The 20,300-nt window shown below is 49.5% G+C and overlaps 1 protein-coding gene across 1 annotated transcript in view; it reads left to right on the top strand.

Annotated features, from left to right (window-relative positions):
• EXD3 (exonuclease 3'-5' domain containing 3) overlaps positions 1–20,300 on the top strand; it is a 199,180-nt gene that overhangs the window by 81,800 nt on the left and 97,080 nt on the right. The window lies entirely within an intron of this gene.

Below are 20,300 nucleotides of genomic sequence, written 5' to 3'. Positions count from 1 at the left end.
GAAAAGGTGTTGGCTGCACTTCGCAGCGTGCTGCGGCGCAGGGCACCGGGGAAACCAAATTGGGACTTTCCTCTTGGTGCCGTGACGTCCCGCCCGCGGGCCTGACGAACGCACGCGCGGGCTGCGGCGGGGCGGCCGGTGTCGGCTTCGCTGGCTGGAGGTGCCCGCTCTGTCGGGAGCCGGGGCTGCTGTGTGTCGGGGAGCAGCTCCGCATCTTGCCCCGTCTCCGTTGCTCACGCGCTCGGCTCCCGCAGAGGGGTGCAGCACGAGCTGAAATCCCTGCCCGGTGTGGTTGGGCAAGTCCTGCCGAGCCGCCGTGTTTCGGGTGGCGTTGTGATGGGTGGCGCGTTGGCAGTGCCACCTCCGGGCTCCCAGCAGGAGCAGGCTGGTCCCAAGTGGGGAGTTGCTGTTTGAGAAGAGAGCGTGTCCCACACCACGCAGGGTCACCTGGGTGTTGCATGGAGCTGCTGCATGTCCTTTAGGGCGTTCTGCTGAGAACCGGGAACATACAGACCTCTTACTAGTACGAATTTAATTTCTGTGTGGAAATTATCTGAATACAGCTTGCAGCTTTGTTACACTTGCTTATTGTGTTGGTTTTAAGATTGCTTGCTGAGGAACTCCAGATGTGGATGTTTTGGTGGCTGTGGACATGAGGAACCCAACTCCCACCAAGTTGAGGGGGAATCATGTATCCCTCTCCTCTGGGCTGCTGAGAATTCAGCCTCAGTTGACAAATATTTACATCTTCGTTAGAGTTGCTCGAGGTGCTCATTGGAGGCATTGTGAGTTTGAAAGGTTGAATTCATCGATCAGTTTATTTCTGTCCCCTGTCTGGATGGAAACAATGGATAAATGTAGGTTTCTGGCACAGATTCTGAAGTTTACATCTTCACAATTCAGTTTCTGCTAGTATACGCTTCAAATGTATATTCACATTCTTTCTGTGAAGGCAGTTTGTTAGTAGGGAAGGAGTCATCAAAAGGTCACATATTCATCAGGATTCATTTTTAGAAAGGGAACGAGGCTGCATGCATGTCTCCTTGGAGCATTGGCCCTGCTTTTCTCCTTATAGGGAGTATTTTAATAATGGTAACACTGTGGGTTTTCAGCTTCTGGAGACATCCAACGATGTTCCCAAAAAGCCCCAGTTGCAGTCAGGGCCACCGAGGGGTTTTCTTTCTCTGTGCACGTTACTACAGCCTTCCTGCATCTTGTAGACACGGTGTTTCTTAGTGTGCTTATGATGTCCTTTTAGTACTTATGACAAATTGCTAATCAAATACTTTAGGTCTGTAGTATTCCACCAAAAGCACTTTTGAGCTGTTTGGTTTCTTTCTGAGCATGCATTGCTGTACTGGGAAAAAACCAGTAAGGCCTTACTGGCCAGAGAAAGGAAGAACAGGGCTTGGCACTGGTGTAGATCCTTGCGATGACATACAGACCTGTGTAAAAATGACATTTTCTTCTCAGAAGGCCTGAGTGCAAATCTTCTTTGGGTGACAGTTAAAGAGGAGCGATTCGTCGCCACCGTTGCTGCTGTGGGCCAGTGGGTTGTAGGGTTGGGCCGGCTTGGGGCTGGGTGTGGGGCTGTATGCTGTCCGCCAGCGTGAAGGGCAGGATCACTTATGGCAGTGCCAGCTGGAAGGGGACAGAGGGTGGCTGATGTGTCAGGAAGCACTGGCGGGCAGTACAACTTCCCAGCCAGAAGCCAGCCAGGACAAGTCAGTTTGAATTTTTTTAATTTTTTTTTTGGTAGGAATATGAACCATCTCCCTGATTTTGCGTTGCGTTAGTGCTCTGTGTCGCGTGCCTGCGCTGCCGTTGGTCCCAGAGCACAAGCTTTGCTGCTGGATTTGCTGCATTGTCCCGCTGCAGCCTGTGCCTCTCGCTTACCTCTCTTGGGCAATAGTCCATTTTGCAGAACCTCTGGGTTTAGCAGGATTGTTATTCTGGCTCAGAGGAAACTGAGGACTCAACAGAAGGGCCCAGGACCTGGTTTGCAGTGCATGGGCAAAGCCGGGAGGACGAGGGAGACATTTGTCACCTGAAGGGTCTGTATGATTTAACCGAACACCCACATCTGGCAGTTTTATGACGGTGACACTTCGCATTTTTTTCCCCAGTGGCAGAGCAAAATTAATCAGAAACGCTTTGGAACGACAACTGTTTTATAGCGATCGGAGCATGAGTGCAAGAGGAGGCTTGTCATCGTGGCAGCCTCGGAGCTCGTTTGCTGAGACATTCAACTGCCTTTAAATCTCCACTAGAGAATTTTTGCATTTCTGGTTGTGGGTCACTTGTGCTAATTTGGCATCTCTCTCAGAGCAATTTACATTTTTCTTTCAGCACAAACACTTATCCTCTCTAATAATGAGAGCGCTGCTGTGCTTGGTTTTGGGGGTGGTGGTGAAAGTAGTTCAAATCTGAAGAGAGGCAGCTGTTCTCCTTGGCTCACCAGCATGTTTCAGGCATTTGTTGAGCCTACAGAGGGAACACATTCTTAAAGCCTGTGTCAGGAAACCGGCTTCGAAGGCAGAAAAGTCGTGTGAATTTTCAGTGTTCCTGTAAGACCTGTAATTCGTTACAGCACTGTGGTGCTGCAGTTCGTTTGTGGTGTATGTTAGTGAAGCCCTCGTGGGATTTACACTGCAACACATTTAGCAGATTTTAATCTAATATTACTGACATGAATCAGAAGTTGCTGTGAGAGAAGGTAGGGTTGGGACATGTGGTCATTAGTGCATAGAGACATACTCCTGACATGAGTTTAGCCCCGTAGGTTTGGTTGTAAACTGGCCAAGAAACAGGCTTTTGTCAATGCAATACAAGCAAGGCTGTTCCTAAAATAATTTAACACTACATGCGTGAAGCCAGCCTCAGATCCTGCCCTGTCCTGTATGTCCCAGAGTTGGAAGAACAGCGAGACAGTTGTGCCTGAGCTGCTCGATGCTGGTGAGCTTGAAGGCTCTGGAGTGGTCATTTACCGGTGAGAACAGAAGGATATTGTATTTGTTGGAGAACGTGAAGATGCCAAGACCTTCTGGAAGAGGACAGTGGTACATGAGAGAGACTGTAAAGTCCATGAGAGCTCTGGCACAAGCGAAATGCAAAGCAGGGACCAGAGCAGGAGTGTCAGAGAAGAACTAGGCGCTGGTGACCCAGCCTCCCTGTGAAGAGTCCTGGCGGGGTCATGGCCCTCAGGGTAGATGAACAGGAAGAGAAACGAGGGATTCCTGTTAGAAAAGGAGATGGTGGGACTGAACCTGGACAATTGAATAGTCTTTGCAGATTCCCCCCTCTGTGCCAGCAAGCCTTGATTTCAGGTTTAAAGTAAAAAACCTTAATTCAGATCCGTCCTTCAAGCCTAGGTAACATTTTTCCGAAACATAAACAGCTACTTCCCAGGAGCAGGAGACCTCTGAAAGGGAGATTATTTGTGTGTTGCTTGTCCAAGCGACAATGATTAAACGTTTCTCAGCAGGCTTGTTCCCTCATTAGAGAGTTGAGCCTCTGCTTTGAAGTTCCATCTCCAGCTGGAAACTCACACAAACCTTTGGTCCAAGAGCACTTTTTTCCCTGAAATATTTGATATCAATGCTTTGGTACAAATCTCTAATTTGTGTGCAGCTTCTGCTTTGTGACTCATGCACCTTGGCAGAAGACAGCCAGCCAGTGACAAACTGGGATTACTGCACGAGGGAAAAACCAACATTGCCCTGGAAAGGTACCCGAGGACCTCAAAATCCTGCCTTGAGATAAACTCTCATCGCAGCCAGTTTGGGAGATGGAAGTATTTTGCATCCCTCCTCTTTCTTCTCTGCGAATATAGAAACTTTTATCTCTCCTCCATACCCATGATGGATCACTGGGAAGTACAGAGCATGATCCTGTGTCATTCTGGAACTAGGGAATGTTTTAAATCAAACTGTGAAAGGCAGCCTCAGCGTTTAGCCCTGCACGGGCTTGGCAGCTCGAGGTCAGGGAGTAGGTGCAGATGTGAAGGTGAAGCTCCGCTGCGTGCACGTGGTGAGGCCAAGGCGTGCGGGACAGCTCTGCACGCGCTCGCTTTGGTGGGGTTTTTTCTCTGTGCTTGGAGCAGTCGTGTGAGTGCATCTGTTTCTGCTTCTCTTGCAAGTGCATTCCTAAGGAACCCAGGAGAAACGAGTGGCCTATGGACAAGGTCTGCACTGCTCCCATGCTCCGGTCGCCACCGGAGGGACCTGCTGGTGGTGGCTGTGGGCCATGCAGTCCGGTGCACACCTGCACTCTGGATTTCCCTCCTCCGTGTTGGAAGACGTTAACACCGTTCACGTGTGACCCCGAAACAGAATGTGCTCTCGTTGCTGCCGCTGCAGTATCCCAGGCGGGCCTGGCAAGCTGGGATGGATGCTGGATAGCTGCATCTTACTTGTGGGGCTGCTTGGTAAAGCTTTCAGAAAGCATTTCCATGGAAGAAAGTCCTGTCTCATCGTCTCTCCCCCACCCCCAGTCACAAGCATCTTTGTGTAGCCCTTCCCCGTCGCTGTTTTCCCATGGCAAGAAGTGCCTAGTTCAGAAAGCATCAGCCCCAAGCCCTTTGATCTTTTCTTTCTCAAGAGAAAAAAGATTAAAAAGAGACAAGAAGTTAAGGATTTGTGAGGGGGAACGGAACATGAATAGCGAATTCTGCTGCGGAGGTCACCTCCCCCCAGCTTTCTTCCTGTGTGATCAGGAGGAGGGAAGGGTGCAGAGCGGGTCTGTTGGGGGATCCAGGGAGGAGGGGAGTAAATTGGGGGCAGAGGAGTGGGGGTGGAGTGGCGAAGCCCTTCAAAAGGAACAATGCTTGCAAGCTCCTGCATTGTTAGGCGGCCCTTTACAGAGAGTGCCATGAATACAGGTTATAAATTCTTTGGCCATTGAGAGAGCTCTCCAAACCTGACTCCATCCTGCACTAAACCAGGCCTGAGCCCTATCAGTTGCATAGCAATGAATTCATTTACATCTGGATAGTTAATCTCCAATTCACTTGACAGTTTATCTCACCCTTAGAAGAAGGAGCAGTGCCTGCTCTATTGTGCTGAAGCCAATCTATGTTCATCAGCCAGGCTAGCAACTCAGTTTTGTGCCCAGCAAAGATAAGAAGGGTGCGTGTTGATATCTGGCTTATGAAACACGCCGTTATTACCCCAAGCTGGTTGATACTTGCACCTGATATCCTCCCCATCTTTACCCGTGGCCTCTTCAGTGTGGAAGTACCGTATCCCTCGCTTGATTATCATCGCAGTACAACTAAGTACTACTTTTCTAATACCGATGGCATTAGGTGAACGATTTATACCATCCAGAAGTATTTAGTTTGTTCTCCTTTACTGGGGTCTCCAAATTCGGCACTGATTTTTATCTCCCGATATTTTGCACAGATGCCCCAAGGAGGAAGCACTGCTTTTGTTCCAGCACGGCTCAGCAGAGCATCTTCCAGGGAGATGGCAAGGCCAGTGCCCTGCAGCTGCGTCGCGGGGGGCTGTGAGAAGCCTAGGATGTCCCACGGGGATGGGAGAGGCACCGTTCACCCAAAACCCCAGCAAGAGGAGGCAAGCCTACAGTGAGCCAAGGCCTTTCGGGTAGCACTGATTCAGTCCGCTGTGACTGGAGAAATAAGTACAGTAACGCACATCAAATGGGCAGTGATGTGGAGAGAGAGCTCATTGCTTTCGGGCTGTGTGGGCATGTGGAGGTGAGGACACGGCCTGTTTTGGCAGCTCGACTAACTTTCTGTTCACATTAGGAAAGTGGATCGGGAAGGGAGACCTTGAGGGTCACAGGACAAAGTTAAGCGTGAGAATTCCTTGATTTATTCATATTTTTAAGTCTCCAACTTTAATTTCCTGCAGTCAGTATTTGTGTGTATTTGATGTGGTTTGGACATGATCTGTAGAAGGGCCACTGTAATTAAAATATCCCTCCTCTTTTATCTGGAGTGGCTGCAAATCTTTAACCGGTGCTTTTGTTTCCTCCAACACACAGTGCACTTAGTTCTGCTCTGGCCACAAGAATTAGATCTAAAAGGCTGTCTGAAAGGTTTAGTGTGTTTAACACTGAACAGTGAAAAATGGGTAAAGTAAAAAATGATGTGAATTTAAAAACATTAAAAAAATAAAAAGTTGAGACAGGAAAGCAACTTTGGCTTTTTCTTTAAGTACTAGAGAATCTTTCGCTTGTCTGCAACCAGGAAAATCAGAAATGTTTCCTTTTCTGATGAAAGCTCAAACTGTCGCTGAGTCACAGCAGTCTGGCAGCTGAGACTGGAAGTGGAGCTCCAACTCTCCAAAGACTGATAACAGCCCCGTATCTGCTGAGCTGTTCCTGCTCTTCCCTCCCTCTCACCTTAAGTCTCCTTGTGAGGACCTGCCTCATGAAGGTCACAGAAGTTCTTCAGCGAAGTGCAGCTTCAGGCTGCGCGAGCAGCATGTCTCAAACAGGAGCGTGACTGTGTTTCTTGTTTGTGACCTCTAACTGGAAAATTTCGCTCAGAGATGTGGCCGTCACCTTTGCTGCTCTTCCTTCAGCATGAGACTCCAGTCTGTGCTGCAGTCTATCTGGATAGACCCTGTCTGTCCAGACAATGCTAGTTGGGCCTATCTTTGAGTCACTTTTGCTTCCTTTCCATTGTTCTTAGGAAGCCAGTGAGCAGCCAGCAAACCAGTGACTTAACACCAGTCTCTGAGGTCTTCTGGATGTGAAACGTAATGGGGTTGATAACGTGTTCTCGAGGAACACTGCTGGTAGCGTTGTGATAGTAATGTGGCGAGTGCAGTACAAGCACAGGGCAAAAGGCAGGTGCCTACCACACAGAATTTGTTCTGTAAGTGTGAAGATGGAGACAGAAGGGAGAGTGTGAGGAGACGGGACTGGTCAGCAGGCTGCAGAGATTCTGGCCCTCTTGAGATGAGAGAACGTAAAACTACTTCTCTGACAGTAAAAGGTGGTTGAATGTCACAATAAGGTACAAATGGACCAGAGGTGAAACTGGCCCTCAACACTGAATGAGAAGTGGTGGGTGTGAGTGGGAGAGGCCAGAGAAACAGCTGATGTTGGGTTTGAGAGTGCGAGGAAAGGCAGGGACAGGGCGCAGAGGGGCGAACGGCTGTGGCAGGGGTGGAGAATGGTCATTGCAGTAACGCTCCAGTGAACGCGAGTGGGACAAAGTGATGTTTGCCGAGACTGGAGGAAAAGATGCTGCAAGAGTTGTGAGGAGGTGAAAGCCTGGCAGGACCTCCTGGTCAGAGTGCCGCGGGCAGGGGCAGCTCGCAATCCTGCCCCAGCTGGTGGCTAAAACAGCACAGCCAACAGATAGCTTGCTGTCGTCCAGAAAATGGACATTTTGGTGAGGGTTTGGGAAAGGGCAAGTGTAGTTTCAGAATGACCTACTGCAAAGACCTCCCAGCTGCTGGGGAAGCTGGGGTACCCTGTTGGGGGACTGTCAGCCAACCTGGGACTGCACCAGCTCTGCAGAGAGCGTTTTCCCATGCTTGTTTTACCCAGTGGTAACGCGAGGAACAGCTGTAGCTCAGTCAAGGTTGAGTAATGCTTTTGTCCCATCCCTGTTCCGAGTCACAGGTCCCCCCTGCCCTCGGGACCGGGGTCGGAGCTCACCAGCAATGTCACGGGAGCCGCAGCCAGCTCGGGAGTGCCGTTCGTGCACGTGGAGCAGCTCCTGCTCCCGAGGGGCGGGAGGCAAGTGGGGAGGGGGACCTCCACGGGAAGGAGGTTGATGAATTTGGGATGGGGGAATGGAAAGGTGTGCCATGGTATTGCCACCACCTGGTACAGGCGGGATGGAGGGGAGAGGCAGGGATGTGAGGCTGAAAGAGGGAGAGGTGGGGATGGGGGCAGCTCCATGAGCTGGTTCTGATCTCCCTCAGCCTCTGATGGTAGCCTCTTTCAGGGGCAGATGATGAAGCTCCACCCTCACCCATGGCTGACAGTGGCATGGCCTGAAACACGTCCTCTCCTTACCTGGAGCTATGAGCCCTCTTGGTGTTTCTGAGCACCTCTGGAGGAAAACGTGCTTTGCAGAGTGCTATTCTCTAAGCTGTTATTTCAGATACCCTCTTGGTTGAAGCAGCAGTGCTCTCTGAGAGCAGTGGGTGGGAGCTGGGACATAGAAACGTGGTCCGAACCACAGGGGTCCTTTCTTAGGCTTCATCTGGGTCTGAGGGACTGTGGTGTCCCATGGAGCGAGCGTGGCGCTCACCATCAGCTGAGCACCTGAAGATGACTGTATTCCTGTTCTGATGGCCACAGGGCTGAGCGTTTCCTTTGTCTTTGTCGCGTGTGGATATGCGTGTTTAGTTGTTTGATAATAAAGTTTTTATTTACCAACATAATTTTCTAATTCCATTTACTCCTCAGTTTTTCTTTTCTTGGGATGTTGCTGTGAAACCTGAAGGTCCAGGAGACTGAAGCTCGTTTCTAGCATCAGCTTGTAGTGATTCAACCCCACAACACACGATAGGCTGCTGTCTGCGGGGACTGCAGCTTGCCGGTGTATTCAGAGTAATTCCTCATCCTTGGGAGGAAGGTCATTGCCATTTGGGTGCCATAGTCATCATAGGAGTATGACAATGTTGTAGAAGCCTTTGTCAGTCAGTGTTGGTATTCTGGAGACTTCCTCCAGAGCAAAAACCGCCCCCGGGTTTGTCTTGTTACACCCCGCGGGGGCTGCTGTGCTGGCTGCCATTGGAAGCATCAGGGCAGGAGGAGGTTTGCATAAGAGGATACAAAGTGGGACTTGCCTTTTTATGGTGAGCTTATATTTTCTTTAAAAACAATCAATTTGGCCCATTTCCCAGTCTTTGGTTTACCTGAACTTACAGCATTGGAAAGCCTGGTTGTGTTTCCTCTTCAGAGCGGCCAGTGGGGATGGCAGAGTCCTTGCAAGGTTTAAGCTAGGGCTATTAGCGGCTCTTGCCATTTCTTTTTTTGTTTCGTGTGAGATCAGCCGTTTTATCTCAAGGTGGGAAGAGTGTGGGACTGGCCGGCTGCTGGGGAGTGACACACTGAGAAATAATGTGACGAATCACTGGAAAAATTGGGTGCCAACTTGGCACATCCTCTGACCCTTGGGGTTGTTAGCCTGGGGTTGAATGTCATTTCGGTGTGTGATGGCAGAACGAGGACTTATCTGAGCAAAACTGTGTTATTAACTGTAAAATCTATGGGGAGAGTCAATGTTTGGTAAATAAATTAATGGATGTGAAAAAGCAACATCCTGTTTCAAAGTATGAAAAAGACTGGGTTTTTTCTACAGAAATTAGACAGGGTTGTGGTTTTTTAATGTTTCATTCTTGTACTCAAGTGGCAGAGTGAGGAATCATTCCTTCCCGTGGAATTAATCCTGCTCTGCCTTCACAACTCCTCATCTAAGTGTTTAAACGCCTTTTTATTGTTCCTTGGTGTAGGAGCAAATTGCTGTTTCTTGTGTTAGCGTCTGATGACCCACAGCCATCTCTCCACATGAAAGATGTCTTCTATCTTTCTTATCTGGTCTGTGGTTTTTGTTTTTAAAACAGCCCAACACAACTTTATTTTATTTTACTTCTGTGTGAGCATTTAAATAAAAATAAATTATAATAAATAGCATTAATATAAATATTATGGTTAAGATTTAAACTAAACAAAATTAGAATGTTGAAAGCTGTATTTTGCACAGAAGCCAGCAAAGCCCCTTTCTGCCTCGCTTTGTGGCAGTCTGTAAAGCAGGACACGGGGCATGTTACACACGTGGGATGTGGACGGGACAGGGTGGGACTCTGCACTTGGCACATTTGGCTTTTGCTCATTTGAAAGTTCAGTCATTACATCTCACTAGCTCGGTTGCTTGTGTCTAAGTTCCTTGCTTTTTTTTCAAACTAAAAAAGTTCTTTTGTTTCTTCTTTTGCTGAATTGGAGCTTGGGTGCAGGCTCAGTGAGCGCAGGGGAGTTGGCGCTCAACATAGCGGGCAGAGCTGTCACCAGTTGGAAACGGCGTTTCCTTGTGCAAGCACGGGGATCGGTGTCTCGCTCAGGACTCTCCACGCCAAGCCCGAAGGTTCAGGTCATGGTGGTTTTATAAGCAGGTTTAGAATTTACTCTTGCACCCAGGATGCGTCTGGAAAATGTCTTGATTAGCTGATGATAATCACATTTTCATGCTCAGCCGTCTGAAAACCAGCCCTATGGCATTGCATGGAATGCTTCCATTTGGGTGGGTGTTTGCTGGTGTCTGGGTTCGGGAATTGCTGCTGAATCTACTCCTGGAAGACCTTGGGGTGTGCTGGGTTGTGCTTCTGCCGGGCTGCGGGCTCAAGTCCTTTCTTCCGCCGCCTCCCTCGCAGAGACAGCAACTTTCTGTGACTATCTGTTATCTTCCATGACGAAAGCCAGATGAATAATTGCTGCTACTTATACTATTGAACTTTCCTAAAGAAATTCTCCACTGGGTTAAGAACAAGCATGACAAATCCCAACCTAAAGGAGTGGAGGCGGGGAGTGGTAACTTGTAAGCCATGAAAAACAAATGGAAAATGGCTTCACACCGTAACACTTGGCACTCACCCTTCCACCCTTCAACCTGCGTGGTCGGTGCAGCCAAGAGAAAACGCGGAGAGAGTTTATGCCTTCAGCAATTGCAGTAATTGTCCCTCCCCTGGTGCCAGATGCAGCCTGCAGTGCTGTTTGCACGATGATGGATTCGGTGGGCAGTCCTTATAAAACAGCGTCTTTTTACCGTGGGCAGAGGGCACCCAGCCACGGGTGATCTGCGGGCAGGAGTTAACCGCTCGGGCGTGTTTGGGAAGCCCTGGAGGCCGAGGCTGGCGAAGGACAGCACATCGCTTGAGGGGCTTCAGACCCTGCCAGGGCTGAGCAAAGCTCTCAGCTGCAATTTGGTGGCTCTCTGAGTTTTGGGGGGGCTCCTGCCTGTTTTCGGAGAGCTGCAGACATGAGGGGAGAGCTGCCAGGGGCACTGGGGGTGCTGATGGAGCTGTCGCCATTCAGGGAGCCTCCCAGGCACTGCCCTGAAGATGGCTCTCAGCGTGGGCTGGCCAGTGGCTGGGTCTGCCTTGGGGGTGGCAGTGGGAGGAGGTGAAGACACGAGCCATGGTCCTACCTAGCCATCACTGTGTGCTGCCCTGGCCAGTGGCACTGTCCCTCTGCCCTGGGGGATGCGAGCGGACCAGGACCCTGTTCCCCTGCCACAAAGCGCCGCAGTCTCAAAGCCGCCGCAGGATCCATTCGCACATCCTTGCTGAAGGTGGTGGTACTGCGGTATAATTCTCCCACAAAGCCCCCAGTTTGCCCTGTGAGACCGTTCTTTCCGAGTGTTTCCCCCCAGAGCTCAGAAGACCACAATTCCCGGGGGGGGCAGAGGGGCTCCTGGCCCTGCATCAGGCAGAGGTGCCGCCCAGGCAAGGGTGGCGGGTCCTTTATTGTCAGGATGCAGGACGGGGGACAGGAGTGCTGCAGGAGGTGACGGGGTGGGCGGATGCCCCCTGTGCCAGCTGGGAAGGGTTAACGAGAGGGGCTGCTGGGCCAGGGGTTATTTTGCTGGTTTGCTGCTCTGAGACCAGTACCTGTGACCTGCTCCCTGCCTGCCAAAAGTGGGGGCTGGAAGCAGTACTTAAACCTCGGAGGAATACATAAAAAAAAGTGTTTTCTTCTTGAACTAATGCAAAAAACAAAGAGCTTGTTTCAGTGCTCGCCTCCTCTTTCAAACTGGATGGGATCCTGGATTTTTTAAACGAAAACAAAGCATATTTCAAATGCAGGCTTTCTTTTCGTCTTTTTTTTCCTTCCAGTTGCTTTCTGTTTGCTGACAGAGATTTCAGAGCCCTGGGGAAGATACATCTGCCAACGATGATCTCGGCTCTTCGTGAAGCCTGGGCCCTGTGCAGGGGAGCTCTGCCCTCCTCGCTGCCGCTCCTTCCCAACCACCAGTGGGCTGAGCTGCCGCAACGGGGTCCCGGTACTGCTTCCCCCTGGATCAGAGCGTCATCTGGGCCAGCGTAGGGAGAGAAGGCATTAGGTTGGATGTACAAGCCCTATCTACTGTCCCAAATCCTGTCTCCTATGGCAGCTCCAGATGCTCTTGGCAGATGGGCTGCTGCGTTCGGTTAAAGACAGAGACAATTCTTGACAGTCGTGGACACCCACCTTCGCATGGTTTTGACTGCTTGGCTGGAAGACCCCACTTTTACTCCCGAAGAAACCTAGGCAGTGAAACCATCCATCTCGTGGCCTGTGGGAGCATCGGCAACAAAGCCCCTGACCTCCAGGGCACACCGGCTGAAGAAGTGATGTGACGTTAGCCGCTAGACAAGAAGCTTGACAACCAACAGAAGCCAGAACCTTAGCAGTGCCCTCCCATGCCTTATCAGAGGAAACTAAATCTTCACTGATTAGTTTCTTTAAATGAGATTTCTCAGCAAATAAATGAGCTGCCTGCATGGTGATAGTAGGCTGTTTGGAAAGCGAATCTGCAGAGTGTATACGCGGCTGGAAGTTATCAAAACCATCTTATCCCGTGGAGTCTCCTGTGCTGAACTTGTGTTTACAGTATTGGACAGAAAAAGGAATTTTTCGATGGTTATTTTCTGATAATTCTTTTTAGCCAGGCAGCAGCATAATTAGGGCCTGTCTGTGTAGGACTGGGGTATCCTTGCTAGCTGCAGAAACTTGACCTCCTGCTCTCCATCCCTTTCTTACTATTTTGAGCCTTTGTTACTATTTTGACACATCTTGCTCCAGTGTAAATCTGTGTGCTGAGGTTTAAGGGCCCTGAACATCCCATGAAGAGTTTGCCAGTGGTCCTGTAGGACCGTCGGTGAGGAGGACAAGCCAGGAGGTCACCACGTGGCTTCTGCCGTTGTCCCTTCCTGTGGCTGCCACGGTGTGCAAGAGAAACACACTGGGAAGGGTGCAAGTCCTTACACTAAGCAAAGCTGCTGACAGTATTTCTTGCTGTGATTTAGAAGCACTGTCAGGTTTATCAACAAACTATTTTTTTTGCTTATTTTAACAAGCTCTCCTAAATAATCCTGACTTCAGTCACTAGTTATAAGCTGGACTAAGAACAACCTTTCAGAGGGAGGTCATAAATACTTGCTTGTAGTTCACCATGCCATTTGTTTCCACCAATCTTCGCCTCTCTCCTTCCTTTCCTGCGATCTTCTCAACCATAAAGATCCCTTTGTACCGTTTCTGCTAAAAGGCAGTGCTGGATAATTGGCCAATTTCCTGCACGCTGGCAGTTTTGTGGATTCATTGTGCTCGCGCTCATCTCCCTCGCTGTGTGTCGAGATCATCTCTACTGGTGCAGAGTGGCAGCCAGCCCCAGCCCCGGCTGCAGGTCAGCTCTTGAAAAGCGCCGTGCAAAAGCCAGAGCTTTGAGCGCGGTGTGCTGGAGACCCTGCCATTGTAACAGCCTCCTGCAGCAGGCAAGGAAACGTGTGCTCTGCTGGGGGATGCTGAGACCACACCTCAGGGGGAGCATTAGAAAAAAAATCTCGAGGTGATTCGGATCAGATTGCTGGGTCCAGCGTTAGGTAACCACAGGAAAAAAGGCAAATTGAACTTGAAGCCTAATCTCCCAGTTGTTTGTGCGTGTGAAGTCTTGGCATCTCATCTCTCCTCTCTGAAAAGCTGGTATTTTTAGATTTATGACAGATTATCTTTGATGCTGGAGGCCTTAAAACTGTTCTAACGTGAACCCAAGCTATTCTGCGATCTTAGAAAATAAAGTCTTAAATGAGGACTGAAACTTATTGAACTGTACTTCAATTGCAATACAGCAGAGCACTTCGACATGCGTGGAAAGAAGCCTGGCAGGAAGGGGAACAAACCTGAAAATGGATCAGAAACTGGAGCTTTCCAGAGGCACTTCAATGGTTACCCCTCTCTGGAGCTGTACCCTGGAGAAATAAGCTTTGCATGCGAAGCCATCGCCGTCCAGCTGCGAAACCCAGCTGAAATGTAAACTTCTCTAAAGCGTTCAGGGGTGGCTTGCATCTGTATCTGTGTCTGATTAGCTGGAGTTGTGCAACGGCAGCCGGTTGTGTTGCCAGTTCTTCCCTCCTTACCTTCACCCGTGGTCTCACTCGTTTGAACCTTGTTTTGTCTTTGGCTCGAGACCCTTGTCCGCTGTGTAGCTTCAGCAGCAGACCCAGCGAGAGCCTCCAGAGAGCAGAAGGACAGAAAGGCTGGATGATGTTTCTGATTACAGGGACAGGGATCACGCAGATGACAGCGAGAGCTCACCTGGACCTCGGGGAGGATGAACTCGGGACTGGAGGTGGTCATGAGCCCAGGCTTTCTGTAATAGGATTTTCACGATGATTTGCTTCCCCTGTCATCTTGTTTCAAATTCCTCACAAGCCATACTTTTCACAGTCTGGATTTTCTCTCATGAATTTCTCAAGGGGCTAGCTGGAGGGGAAACTATTTCTCACCATAACAAACAACCAAAGCCTTGATCGTTAAAAAATAAAGCACTAACATGGCCCTACAATGGACCCCTTTGTCAAGTCACATCTGTTTAGATCACCAGAAATTATAAGCCTTTACTTTTGAAAGTAACTTTCTTTTATCAAAGTAAGAAAGAGAACTGCAAAACATTCAGAAAAAATCTGCGTGAAGGCTGAGGCGTGTGAGGCGTGTACTCTCTTTTACACAGAAAAATCAAATTGTCTGTATATACTGATACTGGACTTGGTGCTCTTCTAGGTGAAGGTGTGGACGGCTCCACAGCACAGGTTGCTGCTGTGCTAGTGTAAAAAAAAAAATATCTGGCCTGCTGGACAGAAAAGCTCTCATTTCAGAGCTAATACAGATTACCTTGTTTTAGCCCAAAGTTTTAAATCTGTTTCCCAGAAGCTGTCTGCCAGTAACTGCCAAATGCAAGAGGATTCATGTGGAGAATGGTGTAAAATAGTGTGTGAGGTGTGTTTGATCATTTGAATTAAATAATCCACAGACATTTGCCCCCAAGTGATAAAAGTGCCTGCACACCCAGAGGAAGCTCGAAGGGCTGCTGTACCCGCACGAGGCCAATACACAATTACCCAGAGTCTCGCAGGGAGGGAATGCTGATGCTGTAGCAGAAGTAGCTGCCCAGAAACCTGCTGCCTAAGGCCCTGCTCTCGCGCGTTGCCAGCACTGCTTCCCTTTCTCTTTCCAGTGCAAACCGCCTTTCTGCAGGCGAGAAGGTGGTAACCACCATTGCAGCAGCAACGCATCCCATCTCCGTCCGTGGCGCTGGCCCAGATCAAGCCTCTCTTTTGGAAAGATGCCACCTTCCTCTGAAACTAGGGCAAGATTTTGCAAGGCAGCAAGCCTTAGGACAGTGGATGGAAGTTAGCTCTCACTGGATCGTAAAGTTGTCCTGGGTGCTTTTGAGAATCTAAAATATTTGGGCTGAATTCAGTAGGTCTCTGAACCAGGGCTCTGGGGAAAGCCCGGAGGCACCGAGGTTTGGGGGATGGGGATGACCTCGCTATGAGCCATGGTGCTTAGAAGGGTGACCTACGTGGGCCTGAGTTCTTGAGACAGAAGTATTTTGTGAAAAATCCTGCGCTCCACCTGAGGTCCCATGAGTCTTGCTGCTGGCCGTAGTGGGACGAGGAACAAATCTGCTGGTTCCCTTGGAGCCAGCTGAGACACCAGCTGTGCTCGTCCTGTTTACTGACGGCTCTTCAGCCGTCCTTGCTGCATCACCACCGAAAGTTTCACTGGCAGTGGCTGAAACATCCCCAGCCCTGCGTCTGACGTGAAGCTGGAAATAAACTCTAAATTTGCCTGCGTTCGGAACTGAAGACCCTGTGTTCATGTTAGGTGTTTTCCCTAGATAAAAGAGGGGAAATAAGGAGGCAAATTTGTCTTGATGGAACTTTTTTCTTCTTAGAAAGTTGTTCAAAGCCTTTTCAGGACCACCATCAGTGGAGGCGAAGTACAGATCATTCCTGTGCATCCCATAAAGGGAACAGTTATAGAAATTCCTCTAATTACATCTAATTGGTTTTGAAATTAAATGATCTGGAATTTCAGTGGGTGACTCTGGGAAGGATTGCTGGCTGAGGAGTGGCCTGTTGGAATGAGATAGATGGACGTAATTATGGCAATAGTTAGCTTTAAGAATTATGATGCTAGAATAAATTAGGCCAGGTTAGGCCAATGCATGCAGAGAGTTTCCCAGTTAACTTCTGCGCTGCAGGTACTTTGTTTTGGCAGCTCTGGAGTGACAGGAGCCCGTTTAGCACCCTTGGGGGAAAAGGCTAAGCAGCGTGTGCTGGGGCAAGGCTGGAAGATGCCAGTGCTCTGTATTTTTAATGTTAAGTGACACAAAGCAGCGCTGCTTCTTGCCAGTCCTTTCCCCAAGCATTTGATTCTGTCAAGTGGTTTAATTCATTCATAAATGCTCTCTGGACTGCACAGTCATGCCAAATATGCAACTGTCTAGGTAAAGAGGTACAAACAAGGTGTGCCTGATTACTGCATGTAGTTACCGTAACAAGTGCAAACAGGCGCTAGGAATTTGACTACATGCATGAACAGGCGTCCAGATCAGCAAAGAATTTCTGAATGCAGAGGCCTGATTTGAGCAGCAAGTCGTGGCATCTGTACGTGTAAATTATGTGTGCCATTGCATATGAATGTCAAAACTCTGTTTCTAAGGAATAGAGATATTTCTGTGTATTAGACCACAAAGCTTGTCTGAGTTCCCCTTTTTAACCATAGTGATGAGATCACTGGAAAAAAAGTTACCCACCGTTCATCACCCTTCCTCATTTTGAATGCCTGTGTGTTAAACATCATGCAGCACTCGGTTCAGAGCTCGGGTATCTAGGGAAAACAAGATTCAGAGATGGAGATGACAGAATGAGGGAACTGGCAGCCTGTGGAGCCATCTCTTACGTGCCAGCCACAAAGAGATGGGAAAAATACAGAATCCAGCTCCAGGAGCCTCTAGCCTCATGGGATGGAGGTGGTAGGCTGGGAAGGATACTCTTTCCTCTCCATGATACCCGGACCCTTGCCATGGTACGCAGCACCAGCAGGATAAAGCCTGAAACGATGAAATGAGGAAAGCACTGTGGAGAGCTGTCTGATAGTGTCTGTGCTCACCAGCCTCCGTACGGTCAGTCCCACGGGGCTCTGGCCTCTTTTTGGGTCGCTGCGTTTCAGACGATGTCGGTACGTGCATCTTTCCTCGTGCTCTTCCCTTTTAGACAGAAGGAAACAAAAGGACGTTGACCTCTGTGGGCTACCAGAACCTGCGCACTTTCTGGTGGCCAGCCTCGAGCTGTCTGGCTACAACCTCATCCCTCACAGGAAGGATCGGTGCTTTCCACTTTCAGATGCAGTTTAAAAATCCCTGTGAAGTCACGCTATCTCCAGGCACAAGGATGGACAGTCTGAGGCCACTGAGAGCCCGGTCCTTGCTGTGCATTTCCCATTCAGCTGTAGTTTGAGTTCCTAGGTGGTTGCATCTAGCATCAGTGTTGTCTGTGCTCCTTTTCTCTAGCAGGAGTTGCCTTTTCAGTTATTTCTGTGCTCTTCTGAAGAGGAAACGCTGCTGCCTTTTTTGGAGCTTTTAAAGAATCTTATTTTTCAAAACCACTTTTAGAAACCTACCTTGGAAAATGGTGGTTAATGAGCAGGTGCTCACTGCCACCAGACAGCTGAAGCAATGGAAAAAAGGAAAACTACATATAGCTACTTAAAGTGTGCAAAAAAAGGTTTTAGAAAAAGACATGGAGCACAAATAGTTTGTCTTTTTGCAGGGTTGCATGCAACACGAACAAGTTCACTGAATTGGTTTACTGCATCAGCCAACAAACAGCTATGTCAGCAGAGATGTGGGAGCTGTGTGCGCCCGGCTGGGTGGAAGAACACCCTGAGCTGACAAAAAAAGGGGATGAGGACTGACATGGACCTGGGCTTTCGGAGAACAGAGCACCCCCGGGGGCAGAGCCAATGGTTTCTTCACTATTCCCTTTTTCCTTGTCACTTTGCTCGTGTAGAAGCAGCCTGGGGACATTGGATATGACCCTACTGTGGCACTGAGTAGCTAAACTGCGTGGCAGGTATCTGGAACTGACGTCACATCTGGATTTGATCTTCTTGTTATTTTTTGCCTGCGTTTATGGATGCTCTTGCTTATCTTTTAAGACCCCCTCCCCTTTCAGTCGGCCGTGAGAGCAGGTGTCAGCGCAAACTGTGGCCCTGTGACAAAGCTAAGAGCTGCGGTCCCCCCAGCCTGCTGCAGTGACACCCAGTTTGCGGCGTGTTGCGTTGATTGGTGTGCGGAGAGCATCTCCCCTGCCCCCGTGGCTGCGGTGGCACAGGGGCAGATGGGAGCAGGGTCGTACGCACATAGTCTTTTGGGGGTTGTCTTTCTCCTTTTGCTCCTGAAGTGCTGTACAGCTCTCACCACCATAACTGCAGGGCAGGGTAAAATCTCCATGGGGCTGACAAGCCTGTATGGCATTAAAACAATGTTGAGGAGCAGTCACCACTAGCAGAACTGTGGGGGAGAGGAGCTGCTGTTGCCCAGAAGTTCATTGTGGCCACCTGCAAGTGACAGCTCTGTAGGGCTTGTCGGGGCGAGTGGGACACCAACAGGAGTGCAACAGGCAGTCGCTGCTGGACGGGCAGACAGGACTCACTTCCCTTCCACTCCACGAAGCTGGGGTTTCTTCAGGAGGTTTCTTGCACCCCCTTGGTGTTTTGGGAATGAGTGCAGGGGCTGAGCAGCCCCACTAGTTTGTGCAGGTACCTGCGATGTTTGTTATATTTGTTTTCTGGAGGTTTCCCATCTGTCTTTGGAGATAACTGGCTGTTCGTGGCAGCACGTGCCTGGCCTGACACCAGCACAGCCCTTCTTTGGCACGAGCTGCTGGGTCTCCTGTCCTTGTCGCAGAGCTGTCAGCTCCGTGCAGAGGGGAGACACAGCCGGGTGCTGCCGGCAGCGAGAGCTGTGCGAGGAGGCTGCAAGGGGCACGGCTGCTGAGTCCTGCTTCTCCCCAGGCTGCGCACAGTGCTCTGGTGGGCTCCGTCCAGGTGGGACATCCGTGAGCTTCTGCCATGCATGAAGATGATTTATGTGAGTTACAAACCTGAGTCTTCTCAAGGCAGAGAAGCGGCGAGCCCCAGCCAGACTCAGCAGAGCATGCTGAGCTGTGACGGTGAGACATGCAACACCTTGCCAGGCATTTTGGATGTTCTCTGAGGGGGCACATTTTGCACCAGCAGCCCAGCCAATTCTGAAAAAAAAAATCTGTTTTGTTCTTATTATCCCCATCAGAACTCATAAAAAAAAATCTCATCCTCGGAACCAGTAGCCAGATTTCTGCCTGTTTACGTCTCGTGTTGGAGACTGGGTAATTTGGGGAGATTAGAGCAGTAAACACAGTTGTAAACAGAATAAACCTGGATAGCATTGCAAAGGGCAGCCCTGTTAAATGTTGTTCTTAGTGTCAGTGTAATTTGTGTGTGGTTTCATTTAGTTTATACAGTCAGTGCAGCGATTGGATACGCTGGATGAGATAATTGGAAAATGCCTTACTCACCAGGACGTCTTCAAGGTTTAACTCTAAGCTTAAATTCATTTCTAATTCCAGCCAAGCGCTTAGGCCTGGGGTTTAAGTCTGAGTGTGATCAGGGCTGTTTCTGTAGCGCCGGAGCAGAAGGAACGTGCCGGTGCCCTGGCCAGGTGTGCGGGAGGGATCCTGCCCGCGCCGGTCGAGCTGGGATCCGGCAGCCCCTCCTGGCAGCGCTGCGCATGGGAGCTGCCACAGCTATGAAGTCATGGTTTGGTTCTCAGGCTATTTTTGAAGCTCGAAATGTGAGTGTAATCAACGCTTCAGCATTTTCCCACACCTTTCATGTGACACAGGACTGTGCCCAGTCATAGGACTTTGTCCCTAGGACTTAAAAATTGTCACAGTTTCACTTCCCTCGTGGGTTTTTTTTTCCTTCCTTTCCGGAGGCAGCAGTGTTGGTTCCCTTTGCTGCCCCGATAGCTGCCTGGGAAACTGCCTGGTACAGCTCCTTGCTGAAAAATTACTTTCTTTGGGAGATTCTCACTAGTTTTCAACTGTTTTTGCAGGCAGGTAGTGCCCTTTTCAGTCCCTCTAGATGTGTTTCACACCGGCTGTTCCATTTCTTGAAACACAGAACCAGCTCTTGGGGCAGAAGTAGAAGCTTTACAGGTTATTTTATCCGTAATTTCCACCTTAATGCAGTTAAGATTGGCATTTAAAAACAATAAAATGTACAGCATC

The sequence above is a fragment of the Leptosomus discolor genome, chromosome 19 (assembly GCF_034619465.1).
Source record: "Leptosomus discolor isolate bLepDis1 chromosome 19, bLepDis1.hap2, whole genome shotgun sequence".
In the NCBI taxonomy this organism is placed as follows: domain Eukaryota; kingdom Metazoa; phylum Chordata; class Aves; order Leptosomiformes; family Leptosomidae; genus Leptosomus; species Leptosomus discolor.
The sequence above is the reverse complement of the archived record's forward strand: the minus strand, read 5'-3'. Positions and strand labels throughout refer to the sequence as shown.